Source organism: Acipenser ruthenus, chromosome 38, assembly GCF_902713425.1.
Source record: "Acipenser ruthenus chromosome 38, fAciRut3.2 maternal haplotype, whole genome shotgun sequence".
NCBI lineage: Eukaryota > Metazoa > Chordata > Actinopteri > Acipenseriformes > Acipenseridae > Acipenser > Acipenser ruthenus.
In genome coordinates, this window is record NC_081226.1 from 4,213,359 (window position 1) to 4,228,731 (window position 15,373).

General features: G+C 41.0%; 15 non-coding genes across 15 annotated transcripts; 6 read left to right on the forward strand and 9 right to left on the reverse strand.

Moving 5' to 3' along the window:
• Positions 1-772: 772 nt before the first annotated feature.
• On the reverse strand, positions 773-855 carry trnal-uaa (transfer RNA leucine (anticodon UAA)). The gene has a single exon. It is a non-coding gene; the product is annotated as a tRNA-Leu (tRNA).
• Positions 856-1,522: 667 nt separating this feature from the next.
• On the forward strand, positions 1,523-1,604 carry trnas-uga (transfer RNA serine (anticodon UGA)). Its single transcript has one exon. It is a non-coding gene; the product is annotated as a tRNA-Ser (tRNA).
• A 318-nt stretch (positions 1,605-1,922) lies between these two features.
• trnas-cga (transfer RNA serine (anticodon CGA)) lies at positions 1,923-2,004 on the reverse strand. The gene has a single exon. It is a non-coding gene; the product is annotated as a tRNA-Ser (tRNA).
• A 337-nt stretch (positions 2,005-2,341) lies between these two features.
• Positions 2,342-2,424, reverse strand: trnal-uaa (transfer RNA leucine (anticodon UAA)). Its single transcript has one exon. It is a non-coding gene; the product is annotated as a tRNA-Leu (tRNA).
• Positions 2,425-2,652: 228 nt separating this feature from the next.
• On the forward strand, positions 2,653-2,734 carry trnas-uga (transfer RNA serine (anticodon UGA)). The gene has a single exon. It is a non-coding gene; the product is annotated as a tRNA-Ser (tRNA).
• A 5,251-nt stretch (positions 2,735-7,985) lies between these two features.
• On the forward strand, positions 7,986-8,067 carry trnas-uga (transfer RNA serine (anticodon UGA)). The gene has a single exon. It is a non-coding gene; the product is annotated as a tRNA-Ser (tRNA).
• Positions 8,068-8,385: 318 nt separating this feature from the next.
• On the reverse strand, positions 8,386-8,467 carry trnas-cga (transfer RNA serine (anticodon CGA)). Its single transcript has one exon. It is a non-coding gene; the product is annotated as a tRNA-Ser (tRNA).
• Positions 8,468-8,804: 337 nt separating this feature from the next.
• Positions 8,805-8,887, reverse strand: trnal-uaa (transfer RNA leucine (anticodon UAA)). Its single transcript has one exon. It is a non-coding gene; the product is annotated as a tRNA-Leu (tRNA).
• A 1,303-nt stretch (positions 8,888-10,190) lies between these two features.
• Positions 10,191-10,272, forward strand: trnas-uga (transfer RNA serine (anticodon UGA)). Its single transcript has one exon. It is a non-coding gene; the product is annotated as a tRNA-Ser (tRNA).
• A 318-nt stretch (positions 10,273-10,590) lies between these two features.
• trnas-cga (transfer RNA serine (anticodon CGA)) lies at positions 10,591-10,672 on the reverse strand. Its single transcript has one exon. It is a non-coding gene; the product is annotated as a tRNA-Ser (tRNA).
• Positions 10,673-11,009: 337 nt separating this feature from the next.
• trnal-uaa (transfer RNA leucine (anticodon UAA)) lies at positions 11,010-11,092 on the reverse strand. Its single transcript has one exon. It is a non-coding gene; the product is annotated as a tRNA-Leu (tRNA).
• Positions 11,093-12,372: 1,280 nt separating this feature from the next.
• Positions 12,373-12,454, forward strand: trnas-uga (transfer RNA serine (anticodon UGA)). Its single transcript has one exon. It is a non-coding gene; the product is annotated as a tRNA-Ser (tRNA).
• Positions 12,455-12,772: 318 nt separating this feature from the next.
• trnas-cga (transfer RNA serine (anticodon CGA)) lies at positions 12,773-12,854 on the reverse strand. The gene has a single exon. It is a non-coding gene; the product is annotated as a tRNA-Ser (tRNA).
• A 337-nt stretch (positions 12,855-13,191) lies between these two features.
• On the reverse strand, positions 13,192-13,274 carry trnal-uaa (transfer RNA leucine (anticodon UAA)). Its single transcript has one exon. It is a non-coding gene; the product is annotated as a tRNA-Leu (tRNA).
• A 1,898-nt stretch (positions 13,275-15,172) lies between these two features.
• Positions 15,173-15,254, forward strand: trnas-uga (transfer RNA serine (anticodon UGA)). The gene has a single exon. It is a non-coding gene; the product is annotated as a tRNA-Ser (tRNA).
• Positions 15,255-15,373: the final 119 nt, after the last annotated feature.

Genomic DNA, 15,373 nt, shown 5'->3' on the forward strand with positions numbered 1-15,373 from the left:
GTATTTTGTACTTAATCATATCCTGATGTAACTATCACTATTTAATCATATCCTGAAGTAACTTTCACTATTATCTGCTGTATTATTGAATTGTGGTTTGTCACACTTGAGAATTATTGTATTTCTTGTTCTTATTGTATGACTTATATTGTAACACTTGAATGTATTTGTATTTGCTTGCGATTGTAAATCGCCCTGGATAAGGGCGTCTGCTAAGAAATAAATAATAATAATAATGTGTATAGCTATTTTCAATATCACATGCATGGAAGGGATACTCTGACTTTATTACCCAACTATGTTATTGATGAATGACCATAATTCATTTGGGAGTCACTTTAATGTATTGTGCAGTATAAAATGAAACATAAAAATGAATTTTAATACACTCAATCTCTGTTTGATGGCTATAAAATCAATATATTGTATAGGATAAATTGTATACACATGGATCGCATCCCGAGGTTTAACATTAAACCAGTTCCAAAGAACCGGGAGCTGGTCGCGGTAATCATGTGGAAGGCAAAGTGGGCTACAATGAACACACCTGCCTCTGTTTAAACTGTGTCAGATGTTTATTTTAACTGCACTAGGACAGATTCCTTTGACACGTTATGAATGTTAATAAGCCTAATTAGAAGTTACAATGGTTTGATTTCATATTCACCAATCCAAACTACAGAAGCAATAGCGTGTTGAATGTGCTCACTATAGTATATCTTCCAAACATCCTTGATGCTCTATACGATTTTTATCAATAAAAAAGAGGATCTACCAGAAGTGGGGCTCGAACCCACGCGGACATACGTCCATTGGATCTTAAGTCCAACGCCTTAACCACTCGGCCATCCTGCTTCTTGTCGCTAAGAAAAATAACTTGTTTCAGGTTCCCTGTCTTCAGTGAAGGCGTTTCCATGCGTGCTGCTTGCTTTCTTTTATTCTGTCTTTCCTTCGTTCATTCCTTCGTTCATTCTTTCTTTCAAATAATGTTTTAGGGCAGTATATATCCATACATGTTGTTTGTTTGTAAATAACACACGTTTGTAAAACTTACAATTACGTCTCACCCGAAGGACGGAGCACAAAGAGGTTAAGTGACTTGCTCAGAGTCACACAATGAGCCAGTGACTGAGGTGGGATTTAAACCAGAGACCTCCTGGTTACAAGCCCATTTCTTTAACCACTGGACCACATAGCCTTAAAGTGACCGATAGCTTTGTTCACATATTAAAATGCTGTTTTCAGGATTCCCGCATATTCTGAAATGCACAACATAATATGGCAATGAAATGACAGGGAAATAACTGCTTTCATCCCTCTGGTCTTATATTGTCACGCTGTCTGCTATCTATATGAAAGTGTCCTAGTCACCTAAAGGATAAGGCACTGGCCTCCTAAACCAGGGATTGTGATTTCGAGTCAATGTTTTATTAAAAACGAACATTATTTCTATTTGTTATTTGGCTGTGATGTGTTTATAGATCTTGATATCTGCTATTGCCACTCTTTTGCTGAGCACAAAGTAGTCGTGGCCGAGTGGTTAAGGCGATGGACTTGAAATCCATTGGGGTCTCCCCGCGCAGGTTCAAATCCTGCCGACTACGTACACGTTTTGTACGTCCTCATTGTTATTTCTTATAGGTCTGTTAAGCTTAAAGGTCTATATTACTTGCCGTACTGTAAATTTCTTCAAAACTAGTATGTGTATAACTGTTTTCAATATCGCATGCATGGAAGGGTTAATATGACTTTATTACACAACTATGTCATTGATGAGTGAGCAGAATTAATTTGGGAGTCACTTTAATGTATTAATACACTCAATCTCTGTTTGATGGCTATACAATCAACATATTGTATAGGCTTAATTGTATAAATAAATGTGCGGTCATAATTCCAGTCACCAGAGCACGAAAACACAACGTAGTCGGCAGGATTTGAACCTGCGCGGGGAGACCCCAATGGATTTCGAGTCCATCGCCTTAACCACTCGGCCACGACTACACATGGTTCGGTTTCTGAGGTTTAACATTAAACCAGTTCCAAAGAACCGGGAGCTGGTCGCGGTAATCATGTGGAAGGCAAAGTGGGCTACAATGAACACACCTGCCTCTGTTTAAACTGTGTCAGATGTTTATTTTAACTGCACTAGGACAGATTCCTTTGACACGTTATGAATGTTAATAAGCCTAATTAGAAGTTACAGTGGTTTGATTTCATATTCACCAATCCAAACTACAGAAGCAATAGCGTGTTGAATGTGCTCACTACAGTATATTAGGAGGACATCTTCCAAACATCCTTGATGCTCTATACGATTTTTATCAATAAAAAGTGTATCTACCAGAAGTGGGGCTCGAACCCACGCGGACATACGTCCATTGGATCTTAAGTCCAACGCCTTAACCACTCGGCCATCCTGAAAGGGAAATAACTGCTTTCATTCCTCTGGTCTTGTATTGTCACGCTGTCTGCTATCTATATGAAAGTGTCCTAGTCATCTAAAGGATAAGGCACTGGCCTCCTAAACCAGGGATTGTGATTTCGAGTCAATGTTTTATTAAAAACGAACATTATTTCTATTTGTTATTTGGCTGTGATGTGTTTATAGATCTTGATATCTGCTATTGCCACTCTTTTGCTGAGCACAAAGTAGTCGTGGCCGAGTGGTTAAGGCGATGGACTTGAAATCCATTGGGGTCTCCCCGCGCAGGTTCAAATCCTGCCGACTACGTACACGTTTTGTATGTCCTTATTGTTATTTCTTATAGGTCTGTTAAGCTTAAAGGTCTATATTACTTGCCGTACTGTAAATTTCTTCAAAACTAGTATGTGTATAACTGTTTTCAATATCGCATGCATGGAAGGGTTAATATGACTTTATTACACAACTATGTCATTGATGAGTGAGCAGAATTAATTTGGGAGTCAGAAAGAAAAAAATATTAAAAAAACACAATTCTTCCTGTCTCAACAATTGACCACTGAAAGGTTTGTTCAATATTCTTCCAAATTCGTTTCTTAACAAATTACATTGCGCTAATTATTTGATTATTTAGCAGACACCTTTACCCAAGGCGACTTACAGAGAGACTAGGGTGTGTGAACTATGTATCAGCTGCAGAGTCACTTACGATTTCCATTACACGAGAGTAGATGCTAAAACTTCATGCTGATTTGAACTCGGCTCTCGCCAAGATAAGCACCAACTAAGACGTAGCTATACAGTAAACTAATGTGATCCATATGCATCTCCATCCATTTACGTTTCCTTCCATATGATGATGTAGATATCCTTCTGTCTGGTGTTAATGGCTGAAGTGTAATGCTGGCTCCAGGGATCAGCTTATTTTGCCTCCCTGGCGCATCAGCACACACAACGGCTGCGATGCTGGCTCCGGGGATCAACCAAAGTGCGGCCTCCCCAGCGCATCAGCATGACAACCGTCTGGATTGAGCTAAGTAGGGTACATCTCTGGGGTTTTCAAGTGGGCACCTTCCATCCTCAGTGTTTCGTCGACTAGCCCACGACACCTCAAGAGGGCTCGACGGTGATTCTGGCGTCCCAGCATCACCCCCCTCCGTCCCCCACTCAACTCAGCCCAGCTTACTTACCTGTCTCCAGCCAGAATCTTTCCGTCTCAACCACAGCCAGTTGCTGCTCCTCTCTGCTGCTTCAGATAAGTTCTTCACTGTGCGACGCAACTCTTGGCCACTGAATCTGACGTCTCTGAGAAACCGGGTTGTAGAGTGTGCCACAAATCCTCGACAACCCACTTCCACTGGGTAAACCCGAACTCTCCATCCTCGCTGTTCTGCTTCAGTGGCTAGTTGAGCATACCGCAGTTTCTTCCTCTCATACGCCTCATCTACAGCGTCCTCCCATGGCACTGTTAACTCTACCAGGTGAACAAGGCGTGCTGATCCAGACCACAAGACAATATCTGGTCGAAGGTTAGTGGTGGCAATCTCAGGTGGAAAAATAAGCCGTTGACCAACATCTGCCAGCATATTCCAGTCTCTAGCAGCTTCCAGTTGTCCTGGGCGAGGATTGGTTTTAACACCTTTTCTTGGTGGTTGCTCTCCTGGGCGGAGGAATGTTGTCTTTTGTGTGTAATGTTTTGATGGAACAGGTGGCAACTTATTGGTCATGTTACGCTTGTCTTCCAATGCTAAGGCCAAACATCGCAGCACCTGGTCATGGCGCCAAGTAAACCGTCCTTGGCTAAGAGCCACCTTACATCCTGTCAAAATGTGCCTTAATGTTGCAGGTGATGAACACAAAGGACATGAGGGATCCTCTCCTACCCAGAGGTTTAGGTTCTGTGGTGATGGGAGAACATCATATGTTGACCTGATGAGGAAACTGATCCTGCTCTGTTCCATTGACCATAGGTCTTGCCAGCCAATCTTGCGTTGTTCCACACTCTCCCATCTCATCCATTCTCCCTGTTTGGCCTGGGAAATGGCCTTTATACACCTCATCCTCTCCTCCTGCTTTTGCACCTCGTTGACTACCAGCTTCCTTCTTTGAGCTGGGGCCGCCTTGTGCCATGTAGGAGGAGTTGAACTGAAACCAAGACCCCCTCTTCCATGCTGAACTTGCCCCATGATATCACCAATTCGAAGGGCAGCCTTTGCATCTTCCACAGCTTTCTTTGCCGCCCACTTTCTTCCAGTTTTCAACAGTTTTGCTGCCTCCCTTACGCATTTATCGCGTGACTCTACTAATGTCATTTCCAGTCTGACCTTGGCGCACTTAAACTCCTCGGTTAGAGCAGAGACTGGTAGCTGCAGTATTCCTTTACCATAAAGTCCCACTCTGCTGAGGCAGCGTGGAACTCCCAACCATTTCCTGATGTATGAACTGATTAAAGCTTCCAGCTTCTCTACTGTTGTCAAAGAAACCTCATACACAGTCAGTGGCCACAGCAACCTCGGCAGTAGACCAAACTGAAAGCACCAGAGTTTTAGTTTACCTGGTAGAGCGCAGCTGTCTATGCTCTTCAACCCTTCCACTGCTTGTTGTCTAACTTCTCCCACACGAACTGTGTCCTTTAGATCCCCGTCGTACCATCTCCCAAGACTCTTCACTGGCTTCTCAGACACTGTTGGTATTGCCTCACCATTAATGAAGAATGTTTTATCTACTACTTTGCCTTTAATTATAGAGATGCTCCTTGATTTAGTGGGCTTGAATTGCATTCGTGCCCATTCAATGTTATTGGTTAATTTGCCCAATAATCGATTAGTGCAGGCTACTGTTGTAGTCATGGTTGTCATGTCATCCATGTATGTTCGAATTGGTGGTAGTCGCATTCCAGAAGCCAAGCGCTCTCCTCCTACTACCCATTTTGATGCCCTAATGATTAATTCCATTGCCATGGTAAAAGCCAGTGGAGAAATGGTGCATCCTGCCATTATTCCAACCTCTAGGCATTGCCATGTAGTGCTGAATTCTGAAGTTGAAAAACTGAATTGCAAATCTCCAAAATAGGCTTTCACTAAATTTGTTATTGTCATCGGTACACTGAAAAAATCAAATGCTGCCCAAAGTAGTTCATGTGGCACTGAACCATATGCATTAGCCAAATCCAGGAATGTCACATGGAGCTCCTTCCTCTCCTTTTTAGCTGATTGAATTTGTTGCCAGATCACATTGATGTGTTCTAAGCAACCTGGGAAACCTGGAATGCCCGCTTTTTGTATTGAAGTGTCAATGAAGCAGTTCTTTAATAGGTAAGCTGACAATCTCTGAGCAATAATGCTGAAGAAAATCTTGCCTTCTACGTTTAATAGGGAAATGGGACGAAACTGACTGATGCTTGTAGACTCTTTTTCTTTAGGTATAAAGACTCCACCTGCTCGGCGCCATGCTCTTGGTACAACCTGTTTTTCCCATGCCACTTTCATCAATTTCCACAGAATTCGTAGAACTCCTGAAGCACTCTTGTACACTCTGTACGGAACTCCATTAGGCCCTGGAGATGATGAAGCCCTTGCTTTTTTCACAGCTTGCTCTATTTCTTTCCACTTAGGTGCACAGTCCTCCATTTGGTATTCTGGTGGATTGATAGGTGGGATGTCTGACGGAATTGACATAGGCTCCTGCCTTTTTGAATCTGTATGTGTTTCCTCCAAATATCTCTCCAGCTCAACCTTAGATGCTTTTAGTGTGCCATTCTTCTCACTGGTGAATAACTTCTTTACAAATTTGAATGGGTCTTTATAAAAGTTAGCTCTCGCACGCTCCTTCTTTTTGTAGCGTTTCCGTAGGCGCTCAGCTCTGCGCAATGTTGCAAGCTTATCTTTTATGACCCTTTGTAAGAGATTGAGTCCCTCCTTCTGACTTTGTTCTGCTCTTCTCCATTGGTTCTTCAGCTGTCTCCTTTCTCTAACTAAGCGTTCAATCTCCTGCTGCCGTCTAGACTTTCCAGGAATAGTTTGTACTTTTTCCTTCCTTTTTTCAACTCCAAACCTCTCACTTCCATATGCGTAGATGATGTCCCCAAATGTATCCAGCTTCTTTTCAACTGTTCCACTTAATCTTTCCAATGCAACGCAGAGATCTGTGTTTACTGTGTCCCATGCAGTTTTCTCACAAGCTCTTGGCCATTTAACTCCAGGCTTGTGCCCGTTGAGGTTCTTTTCTCTCTTATGCTGGTTTGTCTGACCGGGTTCACAAGGATCATTAGGTTCATCACTAACTGTGTCCATGCAAGTCCTCCTCACATCTATGACAGGGGTGCTGATATCCTGCGAACTGTGGTTTGCTTCCTGTCGCTGGATTTCATTCGACTGACTTGACTGACTTCGTAAGAAGTACTGATCAATGCGAGGCCCTTGTCCCTTCTCCCTCAAGCATTTCATTCTCCCTTGATGAATCTTCAAACCCCTGACCGTTGTCGCCTTGCTCCAGCCGCAGACACAAACCTGGAGTTCCATGTCTTTGTTAACTGCAGATCTTGAACTAGTCTTTTGTGAAGTACTCTCCATACTCATATCCGTTTCCGTTCCTAAGTCGTTAACCGTGTTGTCCAACGTTGAGTCATCTTCCGCCCCCGCTCTCGCAGACTCTAGGGGTATTTTTCTCTTTAATTTCTTAGAAGCCTTGGGCGGGTGTCTCCAGCATCCTGTAAACACAGAGCTGGATACTGCCGACAAGGGTAGCTAACCCTTACCAGCCCCAATGGGGTCTCTTTCCTCCTGTCAGCTGTCTCTCCAGGCTGTATAAAGGTCTTTCCCTTGTTGCCAGCTGCACTATTCACAGCAGTCACTGGACGTATCCAGATCTTCATGATTTCCATTACACGAGAGTAGATGTTAAAACTTCATGCTGATTTGAACTCGGCTCTCGCCAAGATAAGCACCAACTAAGACGTAGCTTTACAGTAAACTAATGTGATCCATATGCATCTCCATCCATTTACGTTTCCTTCCATATGATGATGTAGATATCCTTCTGTCTGGTGTTAATGGCTGAAGTGTAATGCTGGCTCCAGGGATCAGCTTATTACAATTACGTCTCACCCGAAAGACGGAGCACAAGGAGGTTAAGTGACTTGCTCAGAGTCACACAATGAGCCAGTGACTGAGGTGGGATTTAAACCAGGGACCTCCTGGTTACAAGCCAATTTCTTTAACCACTGGACCACATAGCCTTAAAGTGACCGATAGCTTTGTTCACATATTAAAATGCTGTTTTCAGGATTCCCGCATATTCTGAAATGCACAACATAATATGGCAATGAAATGAAAGGGAAATAACTGCTTTCATTGCTCTGGTCTTGTATTGTCACGCTGTCTGCTATCTATATGAAAGTGTCCAAGTCACCTAAAGGATAAGGCACTGGCCTCCTAAACCAGGGATTGTGATTTCGAGTCAATGTTTTATTAAAAACGAACATTATTCCTTTTTGTTATTTGGCTGTGATGTGTTTATAGATCTTGATATCTGCTATTGCCACTCTTTTGCTGAGCACAAAGTAGTCGTGGCCGAGTGGTTAAGGCGATGGACTTGAAATCCATTGGGGTCTCCCCGCGCAGGTTCAAATCCTGCCGACTACGTACACGTTTTGTACGTCCTCATTGTTATTTCTTATAGGTCTGTTAAGCTTAAAGGTCTATATTACTTGCCGTACTGTAAATTTCTTCAAAACTAGTATGTGTATAACTGTTTTCAATATCGCATGCATGGAAGGGTTAATATGACTTTATTACCCAACTATGTCATTGATGAGTGAGCAGAATTAATTTGGGAGTCACTTTAATGTATTAATACACTCAATCTCTGTTTGATGGCTATACAATCAACATATTGTATAGGCTTAATTGTATAAATAAATGTGCGGTCATAATTCCAGTCACCAGAGCACGAAAACACAACGTAGTCGGCAGGATTTGAACCTGCGCGGGGAGACCCCAATGGATTTCAAGTCCATCGCCTTAACCACTCGGCCACGACTACACATGGTTTGGTTTCTGAGGTTTAACATTAAACCAGTTCCAAAGAACCGGGAGCTGGTCGCGGTAATCATGTGGAAGGCAAAGTGGGCTACAATGAACACACCTGCCTCTGTTTAAACTGTGTCAGATGTTTATTTTAACTGCACTAGGACAGATTCCTTTGACACGTTATGAATGTTAATATGCCTAATTAGAAGTTACAGTGGTTTGATTTCATATTCACCAATCCAAACTACAGAAGCAATAGCGTGTTGAATGTGCTCACTACAGTATATTAGGAGGACATCTTCCAAACATCCTTGATGCTCTATACGATTTTTATCAATAAAAAGTGTATCTACCAGAAGTGGGGCTCGAACCCACGCGGACATACGTCCATTGGATCTTAAGTCCAACGCCTTAACCACTCGGCCATCCTGGTTCTGGTCACTAACGAAAATAACTTGTTTCAGGTTCCCTGTCTTCAATGAAGGCGTTTCCATGTGTGCTTGCTTGCTTGCTTGCTTGCTTTTTTCTTTCTTTCTTTCTTTCTTTCTTTCTTTCTTTCTTTCTTTCTTTCTTTCTTTCTTTCTTTCTTTCTTTCTTTCTTTCTTTCTAATACAGTTTTAGGGCAGTATATATACGTACATGTTGTTTTGTAAATAACACAAGTTTGCAAAACGATTTCCTATTCTCTTTGCCTGTTCTGAGTCAAAGAAAACTGTACTTTCATGTCCGTCAGTTCTTTATTTCGTCGAAGGAACGAATTCTGGCAGAAACATCTCACGGGGAACTCCTGTAATCGGTACATTAATCAGCTCAGGAAGCTGCTCTGTAGCACAATCAGGGAACGCGTTCGGCTATTGCCCGAAAGGTTGGTGGTTCAAGCCTACTCAGGGACCATGCTTTCTGGATTTCATAAGAAAACTGCAATGTAATGAACAAAACTATTTCCTCACTATATTATTATTATTATTATTTATTAGCAGATGCCCTTATCCAGGGTGACTTACAATTGTTACTTTATCCATTCTAACAAAAGAGAAACTAAACCTTGTGTTATTTATTTCAAATTAAAGAAAAAAATATTAAAAAAACACAATTCTTCCTGTCTCAACAATTGACCACTGAAAGGTTTGTTCAATAATCTTCCAAATTCGTTTCTTAACAAATTACATTGCGCTAATTATTTGTTTATTTAGCAGACACCTTTACCCAAGGCGACTTACAGAGAGACTAGGGTGTGTGAACTATGTATCAGCTGCAGAGTCACTTACAATTACGTCTCACCCGAAAGATAGAGCACAAGGAGGTTAAGTGACTTGCTCAGAGTCACACAATCAGCCAGTGACTGAGGTGGGATTTAAACCAGGGACCTCCTGGTTACAAGCCCATTTCTTTAACCACTGGACCACATAGCCTTAAAGTGACCGATAGCTTTGTTCACATATTAAAATGCTGTTTTCAGTGTTCCCGCATATTCTGAAATGCACAACATAATATGGCAATGAAATGAAAGGGAAATAACTGCTTTCATTCCTCTGGTCTTGTATTGTCACGCTGTCTGCTATCTATATGAAAGTGTCCTAGTCACCTAAAGGATAAGGCACTGGCCTCCTAAACCAGGGATTGTGATTTCGAGTCAATGTTTTATTAAAAACGAACATTATTTCTATTTGTTATTTGGCTGTGATGTGTTTATAGATCTTGATATCTGCTATTGCCACTCTTTGGCTGAGCACAAAGTAGTCGTGGCCGAGTGGTTAAGGCGATGGACTTGAAATCCATTGGGGTCTCCCCGCGCAGGTTCAAATCCTGCCGACTACGTACACGTTTTGTATGTCTTCATTGTTATTTCTTATAGGTCTGTTAAGCTTAAAGGTCTATATTACTTGCCGTACTGTAAATTTCTTCAAAACTAGTATGTGTATAACTGTTTTCAATATCGCATGCATGGAAGGGTTAATATGACTTTATTACCCAACTATTTCATTGATGAGTGACCAGAATTAATTTGGGAGTCACTTTAATATATTAATACACTCAAGCTCTGTTTGATGACTATACAATCAACATATTGTATAGGCTTAATTGTATAAATAAATGTGCGGTCATAATTCCAGTCACTAGAGCACGAAAACACAACGTAGTCGGCAGGATTTGAACCTGCGCGGGGAGACCCCAATGGATTTCGAGTCCATCGCCTTAACCACTCGGCCACGACTACACATGGTTTGGTTTCTGAGGTTTAACATTAAACCAGTTCCAAAGAACCGGGAGCTGGTCGCGGTAATCATGTGGAAGGCAAATTGGGCTACAATGAACACACCTGCCTCTGTTTAAACTGTGTCAGATGTTTATTTTAACTGCACTAGGACAGATTCCTTTGACACGTTATGAATGTTAATATGCCTAATTAGAAGTTACAGTGGTTTGATTTCATATTCACCAATCCAAACTACAGAAGCAATAGCGTGTTGAATGTGCTCACTACAGTATATTAGGAGGACATCTTCCAAACATCCTTGATGCTCTATACGATTTTTATCAATAAAAAGTGTATCTACCAGAAGTGGGGCTCGAACCCACGCGGACATACGTCCATTGGATCTTAAGTCCAACGCCTTAACCACTCGGCCATCCTGGTTCTGGTCACTAACGAAAATAACTTGTTTCAGGTTCCCTGTCTTCAATGAAGGCGTTTCCATGTGTGCTTGCTTGCTTTTTTCTTTCTTTCTCTTTCTTTCTTTCTTTCTTTCTTTCTTTCTTTCTTTCTTTCTTTCTTTCTTTCTTTCTTTCTAATACAGTTTTAGGGCAGTATATATACGTACATGTTGTTTTGTAAATAACACAAGTTTGCAAAACGATTTCCTATTCTCTTTGCCTGTTCTGAGTCAAAGAAAACTGTACTTTCATGTCCGTCAGTTCTTTATTTCGTCGAAGGAACGAATTCTGGCAGAAACATCTCACGGGGAACTCCTGTAATCGGTACATTAATCAGCTCAGGAAGCTGCTCTGTAGCACAATCAGTGCACGCGTTCGGCTATTGCCCGAAAGGTTGGTGGATCAAGCCTACTCAGGGACCATGCTTTCTGGATTTCATAAGAAAACTGCAATGTAATGAACAAAACTATTTCCTCACTATATTATTATTATTATTATTTATTAGCAGATGCCCTTATCCAGGGTGACTTACAATTGTTACTTTATCCATTCTAACAAAAGAGAAACAAACCTTGTGTTATTTATTTCAAATTAAAGAAAAAAATATTAAAAAAACACAATTCTTCCTGTCTCAACAATTGACCACTGAAAGGTTTGTTCAATAATCTTCCAAATTCGTTTCTTAACAAATTACATTGCGCTAATTATTTGTTTATTTAGCAGACACCTTTACCCAAGGCGACTTACAGAGAGACTAGGGTGTGTAAACTATGTATCAGCTGCAGAGTCACTTACAATTACGTCTCACCCGAAAGACAGAGCACAAGGAGGTTAAGTGACTTGCTCAGAGTCACACAATCAGCCAGTGACTGAGGTGGGATTTAAACCAGGGACCTCCTGGTTACAAGCCCATTTCTTTAACCACTGGACCACATAGCCTTAAAGTGACCGATAGCTTTGTTCACATATTAAAATGCTGTTTTCAGTGTTCCCGCATATTCTGAAATGCACAACATAATATGGCAATGAAATGAAAGGGAAATAACTGCTTTCATTCCTCTGGTCTTGTATTGTCACGCTGTCTGCTATCTATATGAAAGTGTCCTAGTCACCTAAAGGATAAGGCACTGGCCTCCTAAACCAGGGATTGTGATTTCGAGTCAATGTTTTATTAAAAACGAACATTATTTCTATTTGTTATTTGGCTGTGATGTGTTTATAGATCTTGATATCTGCTATTGCCACTCTTTGGCTGAGCACAAAGTAGTCGTGGCCGAGTGGTTAAGGCGATGGACTTGAAATCCATTGGGGTCTCCCCGCGCAGGTTCAAATCCTGCCGACTACGTACACGTTTTGTATGTCCTTATTGTTATTTCTTATAGGTCTGTTAAGCTTAAAGGTCTATATTACTTGCCGTACTGTAAATTTCTTCAAAACTAGTATGTGTATAACTGTTTTCAATATCGCATGCATGGAAGGGTTAATATGACTTTATTACCCAACTATGTCATTGATGAGTGAGCAGAATTAATTTTGGAGTCACTTTAATGTATTAATACACTCAATCTCTGTTTGATGGCTATACAATCAACATATTGTATAGGCTTAATTGTATAAATAAATGTGCGGTCATAATTCCAGTCACCAGAGCACGAAAACACAACGTAGTAGGCAGGATTTGAACCTGCGCGGGGAGACCCCAATGGATTTCGAGTCCATCGCCTTAACCACTCGGCCACGACTACACATGGTTCGGTTTCTGAGGTTTAACATTAAACCAGTTCCAAAGAACCGGGAGCTGGTCGCGGTAATCATGTGGAAGGCAAAGTGGGCTACAATGAACACACCTGCCTCTGTTTAAACTGTGTCAGATGTTTATTTTAACTGCACTAGGACAGATTCCTTTGACACGTTATGAATGTTAATATGCCTAATTAGAAGTTACAGTGGTTTGATTTCATATTCACCAATCCAAACTACAGAAGCAATAGCGTGTTGAATGTGCTCACTACAGTATATTAGGAGGACATCTTCCAAACATCCTTGATGCTCTATACGATTTTTATCAATAAAAAGTGTATCTACCAGAAGTGGGGCTCGAACCCACGCGGACATACGTCCATTGGATCTTAAGTCCAACGCCTTAACCACTCGGCCATCCTGGTTCTGGTCACTAACGGAAATAACTTGTTTCAGGTTCCCTGTCTTCAATGAAGGCGTTTCCATGTGTGCTTGCTTGCTTGCTTGCTTGCTTTTTTCTTTCTTTCTTTCTTTCTTTTTTCTTTCTTTCTTTCTTTCTTTCTTTCTTTCTTTCTTTCATTATGTCTTTCCTTCGTTCATTCTTTCTTTCAAATAATGTTTTAGGGCAGTATATATACATACATGTTGTTTGTTTGTAAAGAACACAAGTTTGTAAAACGGTTGCATATTCTCCTGCCTATTCTTAGTCTACGAAAACTGTACTTTCTTGTCCGTCACTTTCTTTCAACATTGAGTCGAAGGAACCAAGTAATTCTGTCAGACCCATCTCACGGTGGAGAGCTGTAATCGGTACATTGATCAGCTCAGGAAGCTGCTCCCCACTGTGGTGCAGAAGAAAGGAGCTCCGTCTGCACAGTAAGAAAGTAAAGTTGTACAAGAGCAATGCAACGCTGCTGCAAGTGACAATGATGAACTTGTACTGTCTTTGCCACTGCAGATTTTAATGGTTCTTTATCACACAGAGTTCATTAAATAGTGTATTTTGTTAACACTAGAAGTTCACAGATAAACCTGCTCATGCAAATGTATTTCTTGGGTTGGCAGTAAGCAGTATGATTAAGAAATTAGACGTTGTGTGGGGATACTGTAACAAATACATCTGCCTTTGTTGAAAATGTGTTAATGCCCGCAAATCTGGTGGAATGGTTTTCACAGTGTTTTACTGATCAAAAATAGCGGCGTCCCTGGGAGGTAAATTCCATGGTAATATTCGAATATATCAACTATCTATCTAGCTACCGTCTAACTTTAAATCAGGTTAATAATACGCCAGTTTAAATCACTGCAGCTATTTACACACACTCATATTTTAGATGCACCGATGTTATCCAACAAGACATCTTATGTTGTGCTGCAATAATGGACTGCATAGATGTTCTATCCCGCGTTGCTTTCTTCTTAGGCGTGGTCTCAGACTCGGCTCAGTTCTGCGCCCACTCGCTCCCGTTCTGCAGCATCTCGGCCTTGTTTGCTTTTGTGTGTGTAAAAACTATTTCCTCACTTTATTATTATTATTATTATTATTATTATTATTATTTATTAGCAGATGCCCTTATCCAGGGTGATTTACAATTGTTACTTTATCCATTCTAACAAAAGAGAAACCAAAACTTGTGTTATTTATTTCAAATTAAAGAAAAAAATATTAAAAAAACACAATTCTTCCTGTCTCAACAATTGACCACTGAAAGGTTTGTTCAATATTCTTCCAAATTCGTTTCTTAACAAATTACATTGCGCTAATTATTTGTTTATTTAGCAGACACCTTTACCCAAGGCGACTTACAGAGAGACTAGGGTGTGTGAACTATGTATCAGCTGCAGAGTCACATACAATTACGTCTCACCCGAAAGACGGAGCACAAGGAGGTTAAGTGACTTGCTCAGAGTCACACAATGAGCCAGTGACTGAGGTGGGATTTAAACCAGGGACCTCCTGGTTACAAGCCCATTTCTTTAACCACTGGACCACATAGCCTTAAAGTGACCGATAGCTTTGTTCACATATTAAAAGGCTGTTTTCAGGATTCCCGCATATTCTGAAATGCACAACATAATATGGCAATGAAATGAAAGGGAAATAACTGCTTTCATTCCTCTGGTCTTGTATTGTCACGCTGTCTGCTATCTATATGAAAGTGTCCTAGTCACCTAAAGGATAAGGCACTGGCCTCCTAAACCAGGGATTGTGATTTCGAGTCAATGTTTTATTAAAAACGAACATTATTTCTATTTGTTATTTGGCTGTGATGTGTTTATAGATCTTGATATCTGCTATTGCGACTCTTTTGCTGAGCACAAAGTAGTCGTGGCCGAGTGGTTAAGGCGATGGACTTGAAATCCATTGGGGTCTCCCCGCGCAGGTTCAAATCCTGCCGACTACGTACACGTTTTGTACGTCCTCATTGTTATTTCTTATAGGTCTGTTAAGCTTAAAGGTCTATATTACTTGCCGTACTGTAAAATTCTTCAAAACTAGTATGTGTATAACTGTTTTCAATAT